The sequence below is a fragment of the Macaca mulatta genome, chromosome 20 (assembly GCF_049350105.2).
Source record: "Macaca mulatta isolate MMU2019108-1 chromosome 20, T2T-MMU8v2.0, whole genome shotgun sequence".
Lineage (NCBI taxonomy): Eukaryota > Metazoa > Chordata > Mammalia > Primates > Cercopithecidae > Macaca > Macaca mulatta.
Window position 1 is genome coordinate 40,075,649 of NC_133425.1, and position 25,853 is coordinate 40,101,501.

Sequence of the window (25,853 nt, forward strand, 5' to 3'; positions counted from 1 at the left end):
ATAAAAACTAGAAAGAAGTTTTGTGAGAAACTGCTTTGTGATGTGTGACTACCTCTCCCTGAGTTACACCTGTTATTCGTGGAGCTTTTAGCTAGCCTCATTTCTGTGGAATCTGACAACTGATATTTAGGATCCCTTGGAAGACCAGAGGGCCAAAGGAAATATGCTCCGAAAGAAATGAGAAAAAAGCTTTCTGAGAAACTTCTTAGTGATCTCTGAATTCATCTCACAGAGTTACAGCATTCCTCTCCAGAAGCCTTTCGCTAAGACTGTTCTTGTGGAATTTGGAAAGTGATATTTGGAAGCCAATGGAAGGCTATGGGGAAAAAATATATATATCCTTAGATAAAAAGTGGAAAGAGGCTCTCTGAGAAACTGCTTTGTGTGCTGTGAATTCTTCTCACAGACGTACACCTTTCCCCTCAAGAAGCCATTCGCTAAGACTGTTCTTGTGGAATCTGCAAAGTGATATTTGGAAGCCCTTAGAGGGCTATGGTGAAAAAGAAAATGTCCTCAGTGGAAAACTGGAAAGAAGCTTTCTGAGAAACTGCTTTGTGATGTGTGACTTCCACTCACTGAGTTACAGCTGTATTTGGTGGAGCTGTTTGCTCTCCTTATTTCTGTGGGATCTGAGAACTGATATTTCGGATCCCTTGGAAGACTATAGGGCCAAAGGAAATATGCTACGATAGAAATGAGAAAGAAGCTTTCTGAGAAACTTCTTGGTGATCTGTGAATTCATCTCACAGAGTTACAGCTTTCCCCTCAAGAAGCCTTTCGCTAAGCCTGTTCTTGTGGAATTCGCAAAGTGATATTTGGAAGACCATGGCGGCTACTTGGAAAAAGAAATATCGTCAGATAAAAAATGGAAAGAAACTTTCTGAAAACGTGCTTTGTGTTCTCTTATTTTATCTCACAGAGTTACAGCTTTCCCCTCAGGAAGCCATTCGTGAGGACTGTTCTTGTGTTATTTGCAAAATGATATTTGGAAGCCCATGGAGTGTTATGGGGAAAAAGAAATTATCTTCAGAGAAAAACTGGAAAGAACTTTCGGAGAAACTGCTTTGTGTTCTGTGAATTCATCTCAAAGAATTACAGCTTTCCCCTCAAGAGGCCGATCACTCTGACTGTTCTTGTGTTATTTGAAAAGTGATATTTGGAAGCCCATTGATGGCTATGGTGAAAAAGAAAATATCCTCAGATAAAAACTGGAAAGAAGTTTTCTGAGAAACTCCTTTGTGATGTGTGTCTTCCACTCAGAGAGTTACAGCTGTATTTCGTGGATCTGTTTGCTAGCCTGATTACTGTGGAATCTTAGAACTGATATTTCGTATCCATTTGAAGAATACAGGGCCAAAGGAAATATCCTCCGAAAACAAAGAGAAAGAAGCTTTATGAGAAACTTCTTTGTGTTCTGTGAAATCATCGCACAGAGTTACAGCTTTCCCATCAAGAAGCCTTTCGGGAAGACTGTTCTTGTGGAATTTGCAAAGGGATATTTGGATGCCCAAGGAGGGCTATGAGGAAAAAGAAAATATCCTCAGTTAAAAACTGGAAAGAAGCTTTCTGAGAAACTGGATTGTGCTCTGTGAATTCATCTCACAGAGTTACAGCTTTCCCCTAGAAGCCGTTTGCTGGGCCTGTTCTTGTGGGTTTGTAAAGTGATAGATGGAAGCCGATAGAGGGCTATGGTGAAAAAATATCCTCAGTAAAAAACTGGAAAGAAGCTCTCTGAGAAACTGCTTTGTGAAGTGCGACTTCCACTCACTGATTTACAGCTGTTATTCGTGCATCTGTCTGCTAGCCTGATTTCTGTGGTTTCTGAGAACTGATATTTTGGATCCCTTGGAAGATTATAGGGCCAAAAGAAATATCCTCCGATAGAAATGAAAAAGAAGCTGTCTGAGAAACTTCTTTGTGATCTGTGAATTCATCTCACAGAGTTACAGCTTTCCCCTCCAGAAGCCTTTCGCTAAGACTGTTCTTGTGGAATTTGCAAAGTGATATTTGGAAGCACATGGTGTGCTAAGGGAAAAAAGAAATTATCTTCAGATAAAAACTGGAAAGAAGCTTTCTGAGAAACTGCTTTGTGATGTGTGACTTCCACTCACAGAGTTACATCTGTATTTCGTGGATCTCTTTGCTAGCCTTATTTCTGTGGAATCTGAGAACAGATATTTCGGATCCCTTTGAAGACTATAGGGCCAAAGGAAATATCCTCCGATAGAAATGAGAAAGAAGCTTTCTAAGAAATCTCTTTGTGATCTGTGAATTCATCTCACAGAGATACAGCTTTCCCCTTGAGAACCCTTTCGCTTACTGTTCTTGTCGAATTTGCAAAGTTGTATTTGGAAGCCCAAGGAGGGATATGGGGAAAAAGAAAATATCCTCAGATACAAACTGGAAAGAAGCTTTCTCGGAAACTGTTTTGTGATGTGCGACTTCCACTCACTGAGATAGCTGTATTTCTGGAGCAGTTTGCTATCCTTGTTTCTGTGGAGTCTGGAAACTGATATTTCGGATCCCTTGGAAGACTATAGGGCCTAAGGAAATATCCTCCGATATAAATGAGAAGGAAGCTTTCTGAGAAAATTCTTTGTGATATGTGAATTCATCTAACGCAGTTACAGCTTTCCCCTCAAGAACCCTTTCGCTAAGACTGTTCTTGTGGAATTTGCAAAGTGATATTTGGAAGCCCATGGAGGGTTATGGGGAAAAAGAAAATTTCCTCAGATACAAACTTGAAAGAAGCTCTCTGAAAAACTGCTTTGTGTTCTGAGAATTCATCTCATAGAGTTACAGCTTTCCCCACAAGAAGCCGTTCGCTAACACTGTTCTTGTGGAATCTGCACATTGATAATTGGAAGCCCATAGAGGGCTATGGTGAAAAAGAAAATATCCTCAGATAACAACTGAAATCAAGCTTTCTGAGAAATTGCCTTGTGATGTGTCACTTCCACTCCCTTAGTTACAGATGTTATTCGTGGAGCTGTTTCCTAGCCTGATTTCTGTGGTATCTGAGAACTGATATTTTGTATCCCTTGGAAGACTATAGGGCCAAAGGAAATATCCTCTGATAGAAATGAGAAGGAAGCTTTCCTAGGAACTTCTTTGTGATCTATGAATTCATCTCACAGAGTTTCAGCTTTCCCCTCAAGAATCCTTTTGCTGAGACGCTTCTTGTGGAATTTGCAAAGTGTTATTTGGAAACCTATGGAGGGCTATGGGGAAAAAGAAACTATCCTCAGATAAAAACTGCAAAGAAGACTTCTGAGAAACTGCTTTGTGATGTGTGACTTCCACTCACTGATTTACAGCGGTATTTCATGGAGCTCTTTGCTAGCCTTATTTCTGCGGAATCCGAGAACTGATATTTCGGATCGCTTGCAAGACTACAGGGCCAAAGGAAATATCCTCTCATAGAATTGAGAAAGAAGGTTTCTGAGAAACTTCTTTGTGATCTGTGAATTCATCTCACAGATTTACAGCTTTCCACTCAAGAACCCTTTCGCTAAGACTGTTCTTGTGGAATATGCAAAGTGATATTTGGAAGCCCTTGGAGGGCTAGGAGGAAAAAGAAAATATCCTCAGATAATAACTCAAAAGCTTTCTGAGAAACTGCTTTGTTTTCTGTGAATTCATCTCACAGAGTTACAACTTTCCTCTCAAGAAGCCATTCGCTAAGTCTGTTCTTGTGGGATTTGTAAAATGATATACGGAAGCCCATAGAGCGCTATGGTGAAAAAGAAAATATCCTCAGATAAAAACTGGAAACAAGCTTTCTGAGAAACTGCTTTGTGATGTGTGACTTCCACTCACTAAGTTACAGCTGAATTTCGTGGAGCCCTTTGCTAGCCTTATTTCTGTGGAATCTGAGAACTGATAATTCGCATCGCTTGGAAGAATATAGGGCCAAAGGAAATATCCTCCAATAGAAATGAGAAAGAAGCTTTCTGAGAAACTTCTTTGTAATCTGTGAATTCATCTCACAGAGATACAGCTTTCCACACAAGAAGCCGTGGACTAAGACTGTTTTTTTGGAAGTTGCAAAGTGAAATGTGGAAGCCCATAGACGGCTATTGTGAAATAGTTAATATCCTCAGATAAACACCGGAAAGAAGCTTTCTGAGAAACTGCTTTGTGTTCTGTGAATTCATCTCACAGAGTTACAACTTTCCCATCAAGAAGCCATTCGCTAAGTCTGTTCTTGTGGGATTTGTAAAATGATATATGGAAGCCCATAGAGGGCTATGGTGAAAAAGAAAATATCCTCAGATAAAAACTGGAAACAAGCTTTCTGAGAAACTGCTTTGTGATGTGTGATTTCCACTCACTGAGTAACAGCTGTATGTCGTGGAGCAGTTTGCTAGTCTTTTTTCTGTGGAATCTGAGAACTGATATTTCGGATCCCTTTGAAGACTATAGAGCCAAAGGAAATATCCTCCGATAGAAATGAGAAAGAGGCTTTCTGAGAAACTTGTTTGTGATCTGTGAATTCATGAAAGAGAGTTACAGCTTTTCCCTCAAGAAGCCGTTCACTAAGACTGTTCTTGAGGAATTTGCTAAGTAATATTTGGAAGCCTATAGAGGGCTTCGGTGAAAAAGAAAATATCCTCAGATAAAAACTGGAAACAAGCTTTCTGAGAAACTGCTTTGTGATGTTTGACTTCCACTCACTAAGTTACAGCTGAATTTCGTGGAGCCCTTTGCTAGCCTTATTTCTGTGGAATCTGAGAACTGATAATTCGCATCGCTTGGAAGAATATAGGGCCAAAGGAAATATCCTCCAATAGAAATGAGAAAGAAACTTTCTGATGAACTTCTTTGTAATCTGTGAATTCATCTCACAGAGATTCAGCTTTCCACACAAGAAGCCGTGGACTAAGACTGTTTTTGTGGAATTTGCAAAGTGAAATGTGGAAGCCCTTAGACGGCTATGGTGAAATAGTTAATATCCTCAGATAAACACTGGAAAGAAGCTTTCTGAGAAACTGCTTTGTGATGTGTGACTTCCATTTACTGTGTTACAGCTCTAATTCGTGGAGCTCTTTGCTAGTCTTTTTTGTGTGGAATATGGGAACTAATATTTCGAATCCCTTGGTAGACTATAGGGCCAAAGGAAATATCCTCCGATAGAAAAGAGAAATAAAGTTTCTGAGGAACTTCTTTGTGATCTGTGAATTCATTTCACAGAGTTACAGCTTTCCCCCCAGAAGCCTTTCGCTAAGACTGTTCTTGTGGAATTTGCAAAGTGATATTTGGAATCCCATGGAGGTTTTAGAGGAAAAAGAAAGTATCCTCACATAAAAACTGGAAAGAAGATTTCTGAGAAACTGCTTTGTGTTCTGTGAATTCACCTCACAGAGTTACAGCTTTCCCCCTCAAGAAGCTGGTCGCTAAGACTGATCTTGGGGAATTTGTAAAGTGATGTTTGGAAGCCCATAGAGGGCTACGGTGAAAAAGAAAATATCCTCAGATAAAAACTGGAAAGAGCTTTCTGAGAAACTGCTTTGTGATGTGAGACTTCCACGCACTGAGTTACAGCTGTATTTCATGGAGCAGTTTGCTAGACTTATTTCTGTGGAATCTGAGAACTGATATTTTGGATCCCTTGGAAGACTATAGGACCAATTGAAATATCCTCTGATAGAAATGAGATAGAAGCTTTCTGAGAAACTTCTTTGTGATCTGTGAATTCATCTCACAGCGTTAGAGTTTACCCCTCAAGAAGCCTTTCACTAAGACTGTTCTTGTGGAATTTGCAAAGTGACATTTGGAAGCCATGCAGCTCTAAGGGGAAAAAGAACATATCCTCAGATATTAACTGGACAGACGCTTTCTGAGAAACTGCTTTGTGTTCTGTGAATTCATCTCCCAGAGTTACAGCTTTTCCCTAAAGAAGCCGTTGTTTAAGACTGTTCTTGTGGAATTTTCAAAGGGATATTTGGAAGCCCTCACAGGGCTATGGTGAAAAAGAAAACATACTCAGATAAAAACAGGAAAGAAGCTTTCTGAGAAACTGCTTTGTGATGTGTGACTTCCACTCACTGAGTTACAGCTGTATTTCGTGGAGCTGTTTCCTAGCTTTATATCTGTGGAATCTGGGCACTGATATTTAGTATCCCTTGGAAGACTCTAGGGTCAAAGGAAATATCCTCTGATAGAAATTAGAAAGAAGCTTTCTGAGAAACTTCTTTGTGATCTGTGAATTCATCTCTCATAGTTTCAGCTTTCCCCTCAAGAAGCCTTTCGCTAAGACTGTTCTTGTGGGATTTGCAAAGTGATATTTGGAAGCCCATGTAGGAATATGGGGAAAAAGAAAATATCCTCAGATAAAAAGTGGAAAGAAGCTCTCTGAGAAACTGCTTTGTGTTCTCGGAATTCATCACACAGAGTTACAGCTTTTCGCTCAAGAAGCCGTTCACTAAGACTTTCTTCTGGAATTTGCAAAGTGATATTTGGAAGCCAGTAGAGGGCTACGGTGAAAAAGAAAATATCCTCAGATAAAAACTGGAAAGAAGCTTTCTGAGAAACTTCTTTGTACTGTGTGACTTCCACTCACTGAGTTACAGCTGTATTTCGTGGAGCTGTTTGCTAGCCTTATTTCTGTGGAATCTGGGAACTGTAATTTCAGATCCCTTGGAAGACAATAGACCCAAAGGAAATGTCCTCTGATAGAAATAAGAAAGAAGCATTCTCAGAAACTTTTTTTTGATCTGTGAATTCATCTCACATAGTTGCAGCGTTCCCCTCAAGAAGCCTTTCGCTAAGAATGTTCTTGTGGGATTTCCAAAGTGATATTTGGAAGTCCATGGAGGGCTTTGTGGAAAAAGAAAATATCCTCAGATAAAAACTGGAAAGAAGATCTCGGAGAAACTGCTTTGTGTTCTCTGAATTTATCTCACAGATTAACAACTTTTCCCTCAAGAAGTCGTTCGCTAAGACTGTTCTTGTGAAATTTGCAAAGTGATATTTGGAAGCCAGGAGAGTGCTAAGGTGAAAAAGAAAATATCCTCAGAAAAAAACTGGAGAGAAGCTTTCTGAGAAACGGCTTTGTGATGTGTGACTTCCACTCACTGAGTTACAGCTGAATTTCGTGGAGCTCTTTGCTGGCCTTATTTCTGTTTAATCTGATAACTAATATTTCGGATCCCTTGGAAGACAATAGAACCAAAGGAAATATCCTCCAACAGAAATGAGAAAGAAGCATTCTGAGAAACTTCTTTGTGATCAGTGAATTCATCTCATAGAGTTAGAGCTTTCCCCTCAAGAAGCCTTTCGCTAAGACTTTTCTTGTGGAATTGCAAAGTGATATTTGGAATCTCATGGAGGGCTATGGGGAAAAAGAAAATATCCTCACATAAAACGTGGAAAGAAGCTTTCGGAGAAACTGCTTTGTGTTCTGTGAATTCAACTCACACAGTTACAGCCTTTTCCTCAAGAAGCCGTTCGCAAAGACTGTTCTTGTGGAATTTCCAATGTGATGTTTGGAAGCCAATAGAGGGATATGATGAATACGAAACTATCCTCAGATAAAAACTGAAAAGAAGCTCTCTGAGAAACTGCTTTGTGATGTGTGACTTCCACTCACTGAGTTACAGCTGTATTTCGTGGAGCAGTTTGCTAGCTTTATTTCTGTGGAATCTGAGAACGGATATTTCGGATCCGTTGGAAGACTACGGCCAAAGGAAATATCCTCCGATAGAAATGCAAAGAAGCTTTCTGAGAAACTTCTTTGTGATCTGTGAATTAATCTCACAGAGTTACAGCTTTCCTCTCAAGAAGCCTTTCGCCAACACTGTTCTTGTGGAATTTGCAAAGTGATATTTGGAAGCCCATGGAGGGCTATGGGAAATAAGAAAGTATCCTCAGATAAAAACTATAAAGAGGATTTTGGAGAAAATGCTTTGTGGTCTGTGAATTCATCTCACAGAGTTACAACTTTCCCCTCAAGAAGCCTTTTGCTAAGACTGTTCTTGTGGAAGTTGCAAAGTGATATTTGGAATCCCATGGAGGGCTAGGGGGAAAAAAATATCCTCAGACAAAAACTGCAAAGAAGCTCTGTGAGAAACTGCTTTGTGTTCTGTGAGTTCACCTCACAGAGTTTCAGCTTTCCCCTCAAAAAGCCATTCGCTAAGACTGTTGTTGTGGAATCTGCAAAGTGATATTTGGAAGCCCTTAGTGGACAATTGTGAAAAAGAAAATATCCTCAGATATACACTGGAAATAAGCTTTCTGTGAAATTGCTCTCGGATGTGTGACTTCCACTCACTTAGTTACAGCTGTATTTCGTGGAGCTGTGTACTCGCCTTATTTCTGTGGGATCTGAGAACTGAATTTCGGACAACTAGGAAGACTACAGGGCCAAAGGAAATATCCTACGATAGAAATGAAAAAGAAGCTTTCTGAGAAACTTCCTTGTGATCTGTGAATTCATCTCACTGAGTTAGAGCTTTCCCGTCAAGAAGCCTTTCGCTAAGACAGTTTTTGTGGAATTTGCAAAGTGATATTTGGAAGCCCATGGAGGGCTATGGGGAAAAGGAAAATATCTTAAGATAAAAACTGGAAAGAAACATTCAGAGAAACTGCTTTGTGTTGTGTGAATTCATCTCACAGATTTACACCTTTCCCCTCAAGAAGCCATTCCCTAAGACTGTTTTTGTGGAATCTGCAAAGTGATATTTGGAAGCACATAGAGGGCTATGGTGAAAAAGAAAGTATCCTCAGATAAAAACTGAAAAGAAGTTTTCTGAGAAACTGCTTTGTGATGTGTGACTTCCACTCACTTAGTTACAGCTGTATTTGCTGGAGCTGTTTGCTCTCCTTATTTCTGTGGGATCTGAGAACTGAATTTCGGATAACTTGGAAGACTATAGGGCCAAAAGAAATATCCTCCGAAAGAAATGAGAAAGAAGCTTTCTGAGAAACTTCTTTGTGATCTGTGAAATCATCTCACAGAGTTAGAGCTTTCCCCTCAAGAAGCCTTTCGCTAAGACTGTTCTTGGAGAATTTGCAAAGTGGTATTTGGAAGCCCATGGAGGGCTACGGGGAAAAAGCAAATATCTTCAGATAAAAATTGGAAAGAAACTTTCTTAGAAATTGCTTTGTGTTCTGTGAATTCATCTCACAGAGTTACACCTTTATGGTCAAGAAGCCATTCGCTAAGACTGTTCTTGTGTAATCTGCAAAGTGATATTTGGAAGCCTATAGAGGGCTATGGTTAAAAAGAAAATAGTCTAAGATAAAAACTGGAAAGAAGTTTCTGAGAAACTGCTTTGTGATGTGTGACTTCCACTCACTGAATTACAGCTGTATTTCGTGGAGCCGTTTGCTAGCCTTATTTCTGTGGAATCTGAGAACTGATATTTCGGATCCCTAGGAAGACAATAGGGCCAAAGCAAATATCCTCCAATAGAAATGAAATGAAGCTTTCTGAGAAAGTTCTTTGTGATCTGTGAATTCATCTCACGGAGTTACAGCAATCCCCTGAAGAAGCCTTTCGCTAACACTGTTCTTGTGGAATTTGCAAAGGGATATTTGGAAGCACATGGAGGGCTATGGGGAAACAGAAAATATCCTCACATAAAAACTGGAAAGAAGCCTTCTGAGAAACTGCTTTGTGTGCTTTGAATTCATCTCACACAGCTACACCTTTCCCCTCAAGAAGCCATTCTCTAGGACCGTTTTTGTGGAATCTGCATGGTGATATTTGGAAGCCCATAGAGGGCTATGGTGAAAAAGAAAATATCCTCAGATAGAAACTGGAAAGGAGGTTTCTGAGAAACTGCTTTGTGATGTGTGACTTCCACTCACTGAGTTACAGCTGTATTTCGTGGAGCAGTTAGGTGACTTATTTCAGTGGAATCTGAGAACTGATATTTCGGATCCTTTGGAAGACTATACGGCCAAAGGAATTAACCTCCAATAGAAATCAGAAAAAAGCTTTCTGGAAACTTCTTCGTGATCTGTGAATTCCTCTCACAGAGTTACAGCATTCCCCTGAAGAAGCCTTTCGCTAAAACTATTCTTGTGGAATTTGCAAAGTGATATTTGGAATCCCATGGAGGGCTAGGGGTTAAAGAAATATCCTCAGATAAAAACTGCAAAGAAGCTCTCAGAGAAACTGCTTTGTGTTCTGTGAATTCATCTCACAGAGTTACAGCTTTCCCCTCAAGAAGCCGTTCGCTAAGAATGTTCTTGTGGAATTTACAAAGTGATATTTGGATGCCCTTACTGGGCTATGGTGAAAAAGGAAATATCCTCTAAAAAACACTGCAAAGAAGATTTCTGAGAAACTGCTTTGTGATGTGTTACTTCCAGTCACTGAGTTACAGCTGTATTTCTTGGACATGCTTGTTAGCCTCATTTCTGTGGATCTGAGAACTTGTATTTCGGATCCCTTAGAAGACTTCAAAGCCAAAAGGAATATCCTATGATAGAAATATGAAAGATGCTTTCTGAGAAACTTCTTTGTGATCTGTGAATTCATCACACAGAGTTCCAGATTTCCCCTCAAGAAGCCTTTCACTAAGACGGTTCTTGTGGAATTTGCAAAGTGATATTTGGAAGCCCATGGAGGGCTACGGGGAAAAAGAAATATCCCCAGTTAAAAACTGGAAAAAAGATTTCTGAGAGACTGCTTTGTGTTCTGTGAATTCATCTCACGGAGTTACAGCTTTCCACTCAAGAAGCCGTTCGCTAAGACTGTTCTTGTGTTATTTACTAAGTCATATTTGGAAGCCCATAGAGGGCTAGGGTGAAAAAGAAAATTTCCTCAGATAAAAAATGGAAAGAAGCTTTCTGAAATACTGCATTTTGATTTATGAATTCCATTCACTGATTTACATCTGTCCTTCATGGAGATGTTAGCTAGCCTCATTTCTGTGGAATCTGAGAAGTGATATTTCGGATCCCTTTGAAGAGTATAGGGCCAAAGGAAATATCCTCGGATAGAAATGAAAAGAAGCTTTCTGAAAAAATTCTTTGTGATCTGTGAATCCATCTCTCGGAGTTACAGCATTCCCCGGAAGAATCCTTTTGCTAAGACTGTTGTTGTGGAATTTGCAAGGTGATATTTGGAAGCCCGTGGAGAGCAATGGGGAAAAAGAAAATATCCTCATATAAAAAATGGAAAGAAACTTTCTGAGAAACAGCTTTGTGATGTGTCACTTCCACTCACTGAGTTACAGGTGTATTTCGTGAAGCAGTTTGCTAGCCTTATTTCTGTTGAATATGAGAACAGATATTTCGGATCCCTTTGAAGACTATAGGGCCAAAGGAAATATCCTCCAATAGAAATGAGAAAGAAGCTTTCTGGGAAACTTCTTCGTGATCTGTGAATTCATCTCACAGTGTTACAGCTTTCACCTCAAGAACCTTTTCGCTAAGACTTTTCCTGTGGAATTTCCAAAGTGATATTTGGAAGCCCGTGGAGGGTTATGGGGAAAAACAAAATATCCTCAGATAAAATTTTGAAAGAAGCTTTCTGAGAAACTGCTTTGTGATCTGTGACTTCCACTCACTGAGTTACAGCTGTTATTCGTGGAGCTATTTTCTAGCCTTATTTCTGTGGAATCTGAGAACAGATATTTTGGATCCCTTTGAAGACTATCAGGCAAAAGGTAATATCCCCCGATAGAAATGAGAAAGAAGCATTCTGAGAAATTTCTTTGTGATCGGTGAATTCTTCCCACAGAGTTACAGCTTTCCTCTCAAGAAGGCTTTCGGTAACATTGTTCTTGTGGATTTTGCAAATTGATATTTGGAATCCCATGGAAGGCTATTGGGAAAAAGAAAATATCCTCAGATAAAAACTGGAAAGAAACATTCTGAGGAACTGCTTTGTGATATGTGAATTCACCTCAGACAGTTACACGTTCCCCCTCAAGAAGCCATTCGCTAAGACTGTTTTTGTGTTATTTGCAAAGTGATATTTGGAAGCCCTTAGAGGGCTATGGTGAAAAAAATATATACTCAGATAAAAACTGGAAAGAAGCTTTCTGAGAAACTGCTTTGAGATGTGTGATTTCCACTAATTGAGTTACATCTGTATGTCATGGAGCTGTTTGCTCGCCTTGTTTCTGTGGAATCTGAGAAGTGATATTTCGGATCCCTTGGAAGACTACAGGGCCAAAGCAAATATTCTCCCATAGAAATGAGAAAGAAGGTTTCTGAGAAACTTTTTTGTGATCTGTGGATTCATCTCACAGAGTTTCACCTTTCCCCTCAAGAAGCCATTCGATAAGACTGTTCTTGGGGAATCTGCAAGTGATATTTTGAAGCCCATAGAGCGCTATGGCGAAAAAGAAAATATACTCAGATAAAAACTGAAAAGAAGATTTCTGGGAAAGTACTTTGTGATGTGTGACTTCCACACACTGAGTTATGGTTGTTTTTCGTGGAGCAGTTTGCTAGCCTTATTTCTGTGGAACCTGAGAAATGATATTTCTGATCCCTTTTTAAGACTACAGGGCCAAGGGAAATATCCTCCGATACAAATGAGAAAAGCGTTCTGAGAAACTTCCTTGTGCTCTGTGAATTCATCTCACAGAGTTACAGCTTTCCCCCCAGAAGAATTTCGCTCAGACTCTTCTTGTGGAATCTGCAAAGTGATATTTGGAAGCCCATAGAGGGCTAAGGTGAAAAAGAAAATATCCTCAGATAAAAACTGGAAAGAAGCTTTCTTAGAAACTACTTTGTTTTCTGTGAATTCATCTCAGAGAGTTACAGCTTTCCCCTTAAGTAAAGTTTCGCTGAGACGTTTCTTGTGGAATTTGCAAAGTGATATTCAGAAGCCCATGGAGGGCTATGGGGAAAAAGAAATATTCTCAGAAAAAACTGGAAAGAAGCTGTATGAGAAACTTCTCTGTGTTCTGTGAATTCATCTCACAGAGCTACAGCTTTCCCCTCAAGAACCCTTTCGATAAGCTTGTTCTTGTGGAATTTGCAAAGTGATATTTCGATACACATAGAGGGCTACTGTGAAAAACGAAATATCCTCAGATGAAATCTGGAAAGAAGCTTTCTGAGAAACTTCTTAGTGTACTGTTAATTCATCTCACAGAGTTACATCTGTATTTCGTGGATCTCTTTGCTAGCCTTATTTCTGTGGAATCTGAGAACAGATATTTCGGATCCCTTTGGACACTATAGGGCCAAAGGAAATATCCTCTGATAACAAAGAGAAAGAAGCTTTCTGCGAAACTTCTTTGTGTTCTGTGAAATCATCTCACAGAGTTACAGCTTTCCACTCAAGAAGCCTTTCGCTAAGACAGTTCTTGTGGAATTTGCAAAGTGATATTTGGAAGCCCATAGAGGGCTATGGTGAAAAAGGAAATATCCTCAGATGAAATCTGGAAAGAAGCTTTCTGAGAAACTGCTTAGTGTTCTGTTAATTCATCTCACAGAGCTACAGCTTTCCCCTCAAGAAGCCGCTCGCTAAGCCTGTTCTTGTGAAATTCGCAAAGTGATATTTGGAAGCCCATAGAGGGCTACGGTAAAAAAGAAAATATCTTCATTGAAAAACTGGAAAGAAGCTTTCTGAGACACGGCTTTGTGATGCGTGACTCCCACTCACAGAGTTACATCTGTATTTCGTGGATCTCTTTGCTAGCCTTATTTCTGTGGAATCTGAGAACAGATATTTCGGATCCCTTTGGACACTATAGGGCCAAAGGAAATATCCTCCGATAACAAAGAGAAAGAAGCTTTCTGCGAAACTTCTTTGTGTTCTGTGAAATCATCTCACAGAGTTACAGCTTTCCACTCAAGAAGCCTTTCGGTAAGACTGTTATTGTGGAATTTGCAAAGTGATATTTGGAAACCCTTAGAAGGCTATGGTGAAAAAGGAAATATCCTCAGATGAAATCTGGAAAGAAGCTTTCTGAGAAACTGCTTAGTGTTCTGTTAATTCATCTCACAGAGCTACAGCTTTCCCCTCAAGAAGCCGCTCGCTAAGCCTGTTCTTGTGAAATTCGCAAAGTGATATTTGGAAGCCCATAGAGGGCTACGGTAAAAAAGAAAATATCTTCATTGAAAACCTGGAAAGAAGCTTTCTGAGGCACTGCTTTGTGATGCGTGACTCACACTCACAGAGTTACATCTGTATTTCGTGGATCTCTTTGCTAGCCTTATTTCTGTGGAATCTGAGAAGAGATATTTCGGATTCCTTTGAAGACTAAAAGGCCAAAGGAAATATCCTCCGATAACAAAGAGAAAGAAGCTTTCTGAGAAATTTCTTTGTGTTCTGTGAAATCATCTCACAAAGTTACAACTTTCCCCTCAAGAAGCCTTTTGCTAAGACAGTTCTTGTGGAATTTGCAAAGTGATATTTGGAAGCCCATAGAGGGCTACGGTGAAAAAGGAAATATCCTCACATGAAATCTGGAGAGAAGCTTTCTGACACACCGATTAGTGTTCTGTTAATTCATCTCACAGACTTGCAGCTTTCCCGTCAAGAAGCCACTCGCTAATCCTTTTCCTGTGTAATTCACAAAATGCTCTTTGGAAGCTCATAGAGGGCTATGGTGAAAAAGAAAATATCCTCAGAGAAAAACTGCAAAGAAGCTTTCTGAGAGACTGCTTTGTGATGTGTGACCTCCACTCACAGAGCTACATCTGTATTTCGTGGATCTCTTTGCTAGCCTTATCTCTGTGGAATCTGAGAACAGATATTTCGGATCCATTTGAAGTCTATACGGCCAAAGGATATATCCTCCGATAACAAAGAGAAAGAAGCTTTCTGAGAAACTTCTTTGTTTTCTGTGAAATCATCTCACAGAGTTACAGCTTTCCCCTGAGGAAGCCTTTCGGTAAGACTGTTATTGTGGAATTTGCAAAGTGATATTTGGAAAGCCATAGAGGGTTACGGTGAAAAAGGAAATATCCTCAGATGAAATCTGGAAAGAAGCTTTCTGAGAAACCGCTTAGTGTTCTGTTAATTCATCTCACAGAGCTACAGCCTTCCCCTAAAGAAGCAGCTCGCTAAGCCTGTTCTTGTGGAATTCGCAAAGTGATATTTGGAAGCCCAAAGAGGGCTATGGTGAAAAAGAAAATATCCTCAGAGATAAAATGGAAAGAAGCTTTCTGGGACACTGCTATGTGATGTGTGACTTCCACTCACAGTGTTACATCTCTTTCGCGTATCTCTTTGCTAGCCTTATTTCTGTGGAATGTGAGAACAGATATTTCGGATCCCTTTGAAGACATTAGGGCCAAAGGAAATATCCTCCGATAACAAAGAGAAAAGCGCCTTCTGAGAAACTTCTTTGTGTTCTGTGAAATCATCTCACAGAGTTACAGCTTTCCCCTCAAGAGGCCGCTCGCTAAGCCTATTCTTGTGGAAGTCGCAAAGTGATATTTGGAAACTCATAGAGGGCTACGATGAAAAAGAAAATATAATCAGAGAAAACTGGAAAGAAGCTTTCTGAGAAACTGCTTTGTGATGTGTGACTTCCAATCACAGAGTAACATCTGTATTTTGTGGATCCCTTTGCTAGCCTTATTTCTGTGGAATCTGAGAACGGATATTTCGGATCCCTTTGAAGACTATAGGGCCAAAGGAAATACCCTCCGATAACAAAGAGAAAGAATCTTTCTGAGAAACTTCTTTGTGTTCTGTGAAATCATCTCACAAAGTTACAGCTTTCCCCTCAAGAAGCCTTTCGCTAAGATTGTTAATGTGGAATTTGCAAAGTGATATTTGGAAGCCCATAGAGGGCTATGGTGAAAAAGGAAATATCCTCTGATGAAAACTCGAAAGAAGCTTTCTGAGAAACTGCTTAGTGTTCTGTTAATTCATCTCACTGAGTTACATCTATCCTCTCAAGAAGCCACTCGCTAAGCCTGTTCTTCTGGAATTTGTAAATTGATATTCAAAGCCTATAGAGGGCTATGGTGAAAAAGAAAATATCCTCAGAGAAAAACTGGAAAGAAGCTTTCTGAGAAACTGCTTTGTGAAGTGTGACTTCCACACAGAGAGTTACATCTGTATTTCGTGGATCTCTTTGCTAGCCTTATTTCTTTGGAATCGGAGAATAGATATTTCAGATCCCTTCGAGCACTATAGGGCCAAAGGAAATATCCTCAGATAACAAAGAGAAAGAAGCTTTCTGAGAAACTTCTTTGTGTTCTGTGAAATCATATCACAGAGTTACAGCTTTCCCCTCAAGAACCCTTTCGCTAAGTCGGTTCTTGTGGAATTTGCAAAGTGATATTTGGAAGCCCGTAGAGGGCTACGGTAAAAAAGAAAATATCTTGATTGAAAAACTGGAAAGAAGCTTTCTGAGACACTGCTTTGTGATGTGTGACTTCCACTCACAGAGCTACATCTGTATTTCGTCGATCTCTTTGCTAGCCTTATTTCTGTGGAATGTGAACACAGATATTTCGGATCCCTTTGAAGATTATAAGGCCAAAGGAAATATCCTCCGATATCAAAGAGAAAGAAGCTTTCTGAGAAATTTCTTTGTGTTCTTTGAAATCATCTCACAGAGTTACAGCTTTCCACTCAAGAAGCCTTTCGCTAAGACAGTTCTTGCGGAATTTGCAAAGTGATATTTGGAAACCCATAGAGGGCTATGGAGGAAAGGGAAATACCCTCAGATGAAAACTCGAAAGAAGCTTTCTGTCAAACTGCTTAGTGTTCTGTTAATTCATCTCACAGAGTTACAGCTTTCCCCTCAAGAAGCCGCTCGTTAAGCCTGTTCTTGTGGAATTTGCAAAGTGATATTAGGAAGCCCATAGAGGTCTACGGTGAAAAAGGAAACATCCTCAGAGAAAAACTGGAAAGAAGCTTTCAGGGAAACTGCTTTGTGATGTGTGACTTCCACTCAAAGAATTACGTCTGTATTTCGTGGATCTCTTTGCTAGCCTTATCTCTGTGGAATCTGAGAACAGATATTTCGAATCCATTTGAAGTCTATACGGCCAAAGGGTATATCCTCCCGTAACAAAGAGAAAGAAGCTTTCTGAGAAACTTCTTTGTTTTCTGTGATATCATCTGACAGAGTTACAGCTTGCCCCTGAGGAAGCCTTTCGGTAAGACTGTTATTGTGGAATTTGCAAAGTGATATTTGGAAGCCCATAGAGGGCTATGGTGAAAAAAGAAATATCCTGAGATGAAATCTGGAAAGAAGCTTTCTGAGAAACTGCTTAGTGTTCTGTTAATTCATCTCACAGAGTTACAGCTTTCCCCTCAAGAAGCAGCACGCTAAGCCTGTTCTTGTGGAAATCGCAAAGTGATATTTGGAAGCCCAAAGAGGGCTATGGTAAAAAAGAAAATATCCTCAGGGAAAAACTGGAAAGAAGCTTTCTGGGACACTGCTCTGTGATGTGTGACTTCCACTAACAGTGTTACATCTCTAATTCGTGTATCTCTTTGCTAGCCTTATTTCTGTGGAATCTGAGAACAGATATTTCGGATCCCTTTGAAGACTATAGGGCCAAAGAAAATAACCTCCGATAACAAAGAGAAAGAAGCTTTCTGAGAATCTTCTTTGTGTTCTGTGATATCATCTCACAGAGTTACAGCTTTCCCCTCAAGAAGCCTTTCGCTAAGACAGTTCGTGTGGAATTTGCAAAGTGATATTTGGAAGCTCATAGAGGGCTATTGTGAAAAAGGAAATATCCTCAGATGAAAACTCGAAAGAAGCTTTCTGAGAAACTGCTTAGTGTTCTGTTAATCACCCCACAGAGTTCCAGCTTTCCCCTCAAAAAGCCGCTCGCTAAGCCTGTTCTTGTGGAATTCGCAAAGTGATATTTGGAAGCCTATAGAGGGCTATGGTGAAAAAGAAAATATCCTCAGAGAAAAACTGGAAAGAAGCTTTCTGAGAAACTGCTTTGTGATGTGTGACTTCCACTCACAGAGTTACATCTGTATTTCGTGTATCTCTTTGCTAGCCTTCTTTCTGTGGAATCTGGGAATAGATATTTCGGATCCCTAGAGCACTATACGGCCAAAGGAAATATCCTCAGATAACAAAGAGAAAGAAGCTTTCTGAGAAACTTCTTTGTGTTCTGTGAAATCATCTCACAGAGTTACAGCTTTCCCCTCAAGAAGCCTTTCGCTAAGACAGTTCTTGTGGAATTTGCAAAATGATATTTGGAAGCCCATAGAGGCCTACCGTGAAAAAGGAAATATCCTGAGATGAAAAGTCGAAAGAAGCTTTCTGAGAAACTGCTTAGTGTTCCGTTAATTCATCTCTCAGAGTTACAGCTATCCCCTCAAGAAGTCGCTCGCTAAGCCTGTTCTTGTGGAATTCGCAAAATGCTATTTGGAAGCCCAGAGAGGGTTAAGGTGAAAATCAAAATATCCTCAGTGAAAAACTGCAAAGAAACTTTCTGAGAGACTGTTTTGTGATGTGTGACTTTCACTCACAGAGTTACATCTGTATTTCGTGGATCTCTTTGCTAGCCTTATTTCTGTGGAAACTGAGAACAGATAATTCGGATCCCTTTAAAGACTATAGGGCCAAAGGAAATATCCTCCGATAACAAAGAGAAAGAAGCTTTCTGAGAAACTTCTTTGTGTTCTGTGAAATCATCTCACACAGTTACAACTTTCCCCTGAAGAAGCCTTTCGCTAATTCAGTTCTTGTGGAATTTGCAAAGTGATATTTGGAAGCCCATAGAAGGCTACGGTGAAAAATCAAATATCCTCAGATGAAATCTGAAAAGAAAGTTTCTGAAAAACTGCTTAGTGTTCTGTTAATTCATCTCACTGAGTAACAGCTTTCCACTCAAGAAGCTGCTGGCTAAGCCTGTTCTTGTGGTATTCGCAAATTGATATTTGGAAGCCCTTAGAGGGCTATCGTTAGAAAGAAAATATCCTCAGAGAAAAACTGGAAAGAAGCTTTCTGAGAAACTCCTCTGTGATGTGTGAATTCCACTCACAGAGGTACATCCCTATTTCGTGGATCTCTTTGCTAGCCTTTTTTCTGTGGAATCTGAGAACAGATATTTCGGATCCCTTTGAAGACTATAGGGCTAAAGGACATATCCTCAGATAATAAAGAGAAAGAAGCTGTCTGACAATCTTCTTTGTGTTCTTTGAAATCATCTCACAGAGTTAAAGCTTTCCCCTCAAGAAGCCTTTCCCTAAGACAGTTCTTGTGGAATTTGTAAGGTGATATTTGGAAACCCAAAGAGGGCTATGGAGGAAAGGGAAATATCCTCAGATGAAAACTCGAAAGAAGCTTTCTGTCAAACTGCTTAGTGTTCTGTTAATTCATGTCACAGAGTTACAGCTTTCCTCTCAAGAAGCCTTTCGCTAAGACAGTTCTTGTGGAATAGGCAAAGTAATATTCGGAAGCCCATAGAAGGCTATGGTGAAAAAGAAAATATCCTCAGACAAAACCTGGAAAAAAGCTTTTTGGGAAACTGCTTTGTGATGTGTGACTTCCACTCACAGATTTACCGCTGTATTTCGTAGATCTCTTTGCTAGCCTTATTCTGTGGAATCTGAGAACAGATATTTCGGATCCCTTTAAAGTCTATAGGGCCAAAGGAAATAGCGTGCGATAACAAAGAGAAAGAAGCTTTGTGAGAAACTTCTTTGTGTTCTGTGAAATCATCTCACAAAGTCACAGCTTTCCTCTCAGAAGCCTTTCGCTAAGACAGTTCTTCTGTAATTTGCATTGTGATATTTGGAAGCCCATTGAGGGCTATGGTGAAAAAGGAAATATCCTCAGATGAAAACTCGAAAGAAGCTTTCTGAGAAACTGCTTAGTGTTCCGTTAATTCATCTCACAGAGTTACAGCTATCCCCTCAAGATGCCGCTCGATAAGCCTGTTCTTGTGGAATTCGCAAAGTGTTATTTGGAAGCCCATAGATGGCTATGGTGAGAAAGAAAATATTCTTAGAGAAAAAGTGGAAAGAAGCTTTCTGAGAAACTGCTTTGTGATGTGTGACTTCCACTCACACATTTTCCTCTGTTTTTCGTGGATCTCTTTGCTATCCATATTTCTGTGGAATCTGAGAACAGATATTTCGGATCCCTTTGAAGACTATAGGGCCAAAGGAAATATTCTCTGATAACAAAGATAAAGAAGTTTCCTGAGAAACGTCTTGGTGTTCTGTGAAATCATCTCACAGAGTTACAGCTTTCCCCTCAAGAAGCCTTTCGTTAAGACAGTTCTTGCGGAATTTGCAAAGTGATATTTGCAAGCCCATAGAGGGCTATGGTGAAAAACGAAATATCCTCAGATGAAAACTCGAAAGAAGCTTTCTGAGAAACTGCTTAGTGTTCTGTTACTTCATCTCACAGAGTTACAGCTTTCCCCTCAAGAAGCCGATCGCTAAGCCTCTTTTTCTGGAATTCGCAAAGTGGTATTTGGAAGCCCTTACATGGCTATGGTGAGAAAGAAAATATCCTCAGAGAAAAACTGGAAAGAAACTTTCTGAGAAACTGCTTTGTGATGTGTGACTTCCACTCACAGAGTTACATCTGTATATCGTGGATCTCTTTGGTAGCCTTATTTCTGTGGAAGCTGAGAACAGGTATTTCGGATCCCTTTAAAGACTGTAGGGCCAAAGGAAATATCCTCCAATAACAAAGAGAAAGAAGCTCTCTGAGAAACTACTTTGTATTCTGAGAAATCATCTCTCAGAGCTACAGCTTTCCCCTCAAAAGCCTTTCGCTAAGACAGTTCCTGTGGAATTTACAATGTGATATTTGGAAGCACATAGAGGGCTATGGTGAAAAAGGAAATATCCTCCGATGAAAACTCGAAAGAAGCTTTCTGAGAAACTGCTTAGTGTTCTGTTAATACCTCTCACAGAGTTACATCTGTATTTCGTGGATCTCTTTGCTAGTCTTATTTCTGTGGAATCTGAGAACAGATATTTCGGATCCCTTTGGAGACTATAGGGCAAAAGGAAATATTCTCCGATAACAAAGAGAAAGAAGCTTTCTGAGAAACTTCTTTGTGTTCTGTGAAATCATCTCACAGAGATACAGCTTTCCCCTCAAGAAGCCTTTCGCTAAGACAGTTCTTGTGCAATTTGCAAAGTGATATTTGGAAGCCCATAGAGGGCTATGGTGAAAAAGCTCAGATGACATGTGGAAAAAGCTTTCTGAGAAACTGCTTAGTGTTCTGTTAATTCATCTCACAGAGTTACAGCATTCCCCTCAAGAAGCCGCTCGCTAAGCCTGTTCTTGTGGAATTCACAAACTGATATTTGGAAGCCCAGATATGGCTATGGTGAGAAAGAAAATATCCTCCAAGAAAAAATGGAAAGAAGCTTTCTGAGAAACTGCTTTGTGTTGTGTGACTTCCACTTGCAGAGTTACAACTGTATTTCGTGGATCTCTTTGCTACCCTTGTTTCTGTATAATCTGTGAACAGATATTTCGGATCCCTTCGAAGACTATAGGGCCAAAGGGAATATCCTCAGATAACAAAGAGAAAGAAGCTTTCTGAGAATCTTCTTTGTGTTCTGTGAAAACACCTCACAGAGTTACAGCTTTCCCCTCAAGAAGCCTTTCGCTAAGACAGTTCTTGTGAAATTGCAAAGTGATATTTGGAAGCCCATACAGGGCTATGGTGAAAAAGAAAGTATCCTCAGATGAAAACTCGAAAGAAGCTTTCTGAGAAACTGCTTAGTGTTCTGTTAATTCATCTCACAGAGTTACACCTTTCCCCTCAAGTAGTCGTTCGCTAAGCCTGTTCTTGTGGAATTCGTAAAGTGATATTTGGAAGCCCAGAGAGGGCTATGGTGAAAAAGAAAATATCCGCAGAGAAAAACTGGAGAGAAGCTATCTGAGAAAATGCTTTGTGATGTGTGAATTCCCCTCACAGAGTTACATCGGTATTTCGTGGATCTCCTTCCTAGCAATATTTCTGAGGAATCTGAGAACAGATATTTCGGATCCCTTTCAAGACTATAGGGCCAAAGGAAATATCCTCTGATAACAAAGAGAAAGAAGCTTTCTGAGAAAATTCTTTGTGTTCTGTGAAATCATCTCACAGAGTTACAGCTTCCCCCTTAAGAAGCCTTTTGCTAAGACAGTTCTTGTGGAATATGCAAACTGACATTTGGAAGCCCATAGAGGGCTATGTTGAAAAAGGAAATATCCTCAGATGAAAACTCGAAAGAAGCTTTCTGAGAAACTACTTAGTGTTCTGTTAATTCATCTCACAGAGTTACAGCTTTTCCCTCAAGAATCCGCTCGCTAAGCCTGTTTTTGTGGAATTCGCAAAGTGATATTTAGAAGCCCATAGATGGCTATGGTGAAAAATAATATATAATCAGAGAAAAACTGGAAAGAATCTTTCTGAGACAATGCTTTGTGATGTCTGATTTCCACTCACAGAGTTACATCTGTGTTTCGTGGATCTCTTTGCAAGCCTTATTTCTGTGGAATCTGAGAACAGATATTTCGGATCCCTTTGAGGTCTATAGGGCCAAAGGAAATATCCTCCGATAACAAAGAGAAAGAAGCTTTCTGAGAAATTTCTTTGTGTTCTGTGAAATCATCTCACAAAGTTACAACTTTCCCCTCAAGAAGCCTTTTGCTAAGACAGTTCTTGTGGAATTTGCAAAGTGATATTTGGAAGCCCATAGAGGGCTACGGTGAAAAAGGAAATATCCTCACATGAAATCTGGAGAGAAGCTTTCTGACACACCGATTAGTGTTCTGTTAATTCATCTCACAGACTTGCAGCTTTCCCGTCAAGAAGCCACTCGCTAATCCTTTTCCTGTGTAATTCACAAAATGCTCTTTGGAAGCTCATAGAGGGCTATGGTGAAAAAGAAAATATCCTCAGAGAAAAACTGCAAAGAAGCTTTCTGAGAGACTGCTTTGTGATGTGTGACCTCCACTCACAGAGCTACATCTGTATTTCGTGGATCTCTTTGCTAGCCTTATCTCTGTGGAATCTGAGAACAGATATTTCGGATCCATTTGAAGTCTATACGGCCAAAGGATATATCCTCCGATAACAAAGAGAAAGAAGCTTTCTGAGAAACTTCTTTGTTTTCTGTGAAATCATCTCACAGAGTTACAGCTTTCCCCTGAGGAAGCCTTTCGGTAAGACTGTTATTGTGGAATTTGCAAAGTGATATTTGGAAAGCCATAGAGGGTTACGGTGAAAAAGGAAATATCCTCAGATGAAATCTGGAAAGAAGCTTTCTGAGAAACCGCTTAGTGTTCTGTTAATTCATCTCACAGAGCTACAGCCTTCCCCTAAAGAAGCAGCTCGCTAAGCCTGTTCTTGTGGAATTCGCAAAGTGATATTTGGAAGCCCAAAGAGGGCTATGGTGAAAAAGAAAATATCCTCAGAGATAAAATGGAAAGAAGCTTTCTGGGACACTGCTATGTGATGTGTGACTTCCACTCACAGTGTTACATCTCTTTCGCGTATCTCTTTGCTAGCCTTATTTCTGTGGAATGTGAGAACAGATATTTCGGATCCCTTTGAAGACATTAGGGCCAAAGGAAATATCCTCCGATAACAAAGAGAAAAGCGCCTTCTGAGAAACTTCTTTGTGTTCTGTGAAATCATCTCACAGAGTTACAGCTTTCCCCTCAAGAGGCCGCTCGCTAAGCCTATTCTTGTGGAAGTCGCAAAGTGATATTTGGAAACTCATAGAGGGCTACGATGAAAAAGAAAATATAATCAGAGAAAACTGGAAAGAAGCTTTCTGAGAAACTGCTTTGTGATGTGTGACTTCCAATCACAGAGTAACATCTGTATTTTGTGGATCCCTTTGCTAGCCTTATTTCTGTGGAATCTGAGAACGGATATTTCGGATCCCTTTGAAGACTATAGGGCCAAAGGAAATACCCTCCGATAACAAAGAGAAAGAATCTTTCTGAGAAACTTCTTTGTGTTCTGTGAAATCATCTCACAAAGTTACAGCTTTCCCCTCAAGAAGCCTTTCGCTAAGATTGTTAATGTGGAATTTGCAAAGTGATATTTGGAAGCCCATAGAGGGCTATGGTGAAAAAGGAAATATCCTCTGATGAAAACTCGAAAGAAGCTTTCTGAGAAACTGCTTAGTGTTCTGTTAATTCATCTCACAGAGTTACATCTATCCTCTCAAGAAGCCACTCGCTAAGCCTGTTCTTCTGGAATTTGTAAATTGATATTCAAAGCCTATAGAGGGCTATGGTGAAAAAGAAAATATCCTCAGAGAAAAACTGGAAAGAAGCTTTCTGAGAAACTGCTTTGTGAAGTGTGACTTCCACACAGAGAGTTACATCTGTATTTCGTGGATCTCTTTGCTAGCCTTATTTCTTTGGAATCGGAGAATAGATATTTCAGATCCCTTCGAGCACTATAGGGCCAAAGGAAATATCCTCAGATAACAAAGAGAAAGAAGCTTTCTGAGAAACTTCTTTGTGTTCTGTGAAATCATATCACAGAGTTACAGCTTTCCCCTCAAGAACCCTTTCGCTAAGTCGGTTCTTGTGGAATTTGCAAAGTGATATTTGGAAGCCCGTAGAGGGCTACGGTAAAAAAGAAAATATCTTGATTGAAAAACTGGAAAGAAGCTTTCTGAGACACTGCTTTGTGATGTGTGACTTCCACTCACAGAGCTACATCTGTATTTCGTCGATCTCTTTGCTAGCCTTATTTCTGTGGAATGTGAACACAGATATTTCGGATCCCTTTGAAGATTATAAGGCCAAAGGAAATATCCTCCGATATCAAAGAGAAAGAAGCTTTCTGAGAAATTTATTTGTGTTCTTTGAAATCATCTCACAGAGTTACAGCTTTCCACTCAAGAAGCCTTTCGCTAAGACAGTTCTTGCGGAATTTGCAAAGTGATATTTGGAAACCCATAGAGGGCTATGGAGGAAAGGGAAATACCCTCAGATGAAAACTCGAAAGAAGCTTTCTGTCAAACTGCTTAGTGTTCTGTTAATTCATCTCACAGAGTTACAGCTTTCCCCTCAAGAAGCCGCTCGTTAAGCCTGTTCTTGTGGAATTTGCAAAGTGATATTAGGAAGCCCATAGAGGTCTACGGTGAAAAAGGAAACATCCTCAGAGAAAAACTGGAAAGAAGCTTTCAGGGAAACTGCTTTGTGATGTGTGACTTCCACTCAAAGAATTACGTCTGTATTTCGTGGATCTCTTTGCTAGCCTTATCTCTGTGGAATCTGAGAACAGATATTTCGAATCCATTTGAAGTCTATACGGCCAAAGGGTATATCCTCCCGTAACAAAGAGAAAGAAGCTTTCTGAGAAACTTCTTTGTTTTCTGTGATATCATCTGACAGAGTTACAGCTTGCCCCTGAGGAAGCCTTTCGGTAAGACTGTTATTGTGGAATTTGCAAAGTGATATTTGGAAGCCCATAGAGGGCTATGGTGAAAAAAGAAATATCCTGAGATGAAATCTGGAAAGAAGCTTTCTGAGAAACTGCTTAGTGTTCTGTTAATTCATCTCACAGAGTTACAGCTTTCCCCTCAAGAAGCAGCACGCTAAGCCTGTTCTTGTGGAAATCGCAAAGTGATATTTGGAAGCCCAAAGAGGGCTATGGTAAAAAAGAAAATATCCTCAGGGAAAAACTGGAAAGAAGCTTTCTGGGACACTGCTCTGTGATGTGTGACTTCCACTAACAGTGTTACATCTCTAATTCGTGTATCTCTTTGCTAGCCTTATTTCTGTGGAATCTGAGAACAGATATTTCGGATCCCTTTGAAGACTATAGGGCCAAAGAAAATAACCTCCGATAACAAAGAGAAAGAAGCTTTCTGAGAATCTTCTTTGTGTTCTGTGATATCATCTCACAGAGTTACAGCTTTCCCCTCAAGAAGCCTTTCGCTAAGATTGTTAATGTGGAATTTGCAAAGTGATATTTGGAAGCCCATAGAGGGCTATGGTGAAAAAGGAAATATCCTCTGA

General features: G+C 39.9%; 1 pseudogene; it reads left to right on the plus strand.

Moving 5' to 3' along the window:
• The first annotated feature begins 825 nt into the window (after positions 1-825).
• LOC144337765 (uncharacterized) lies at positions 826-25,853 on the plus strand (annotated as a pseudogene).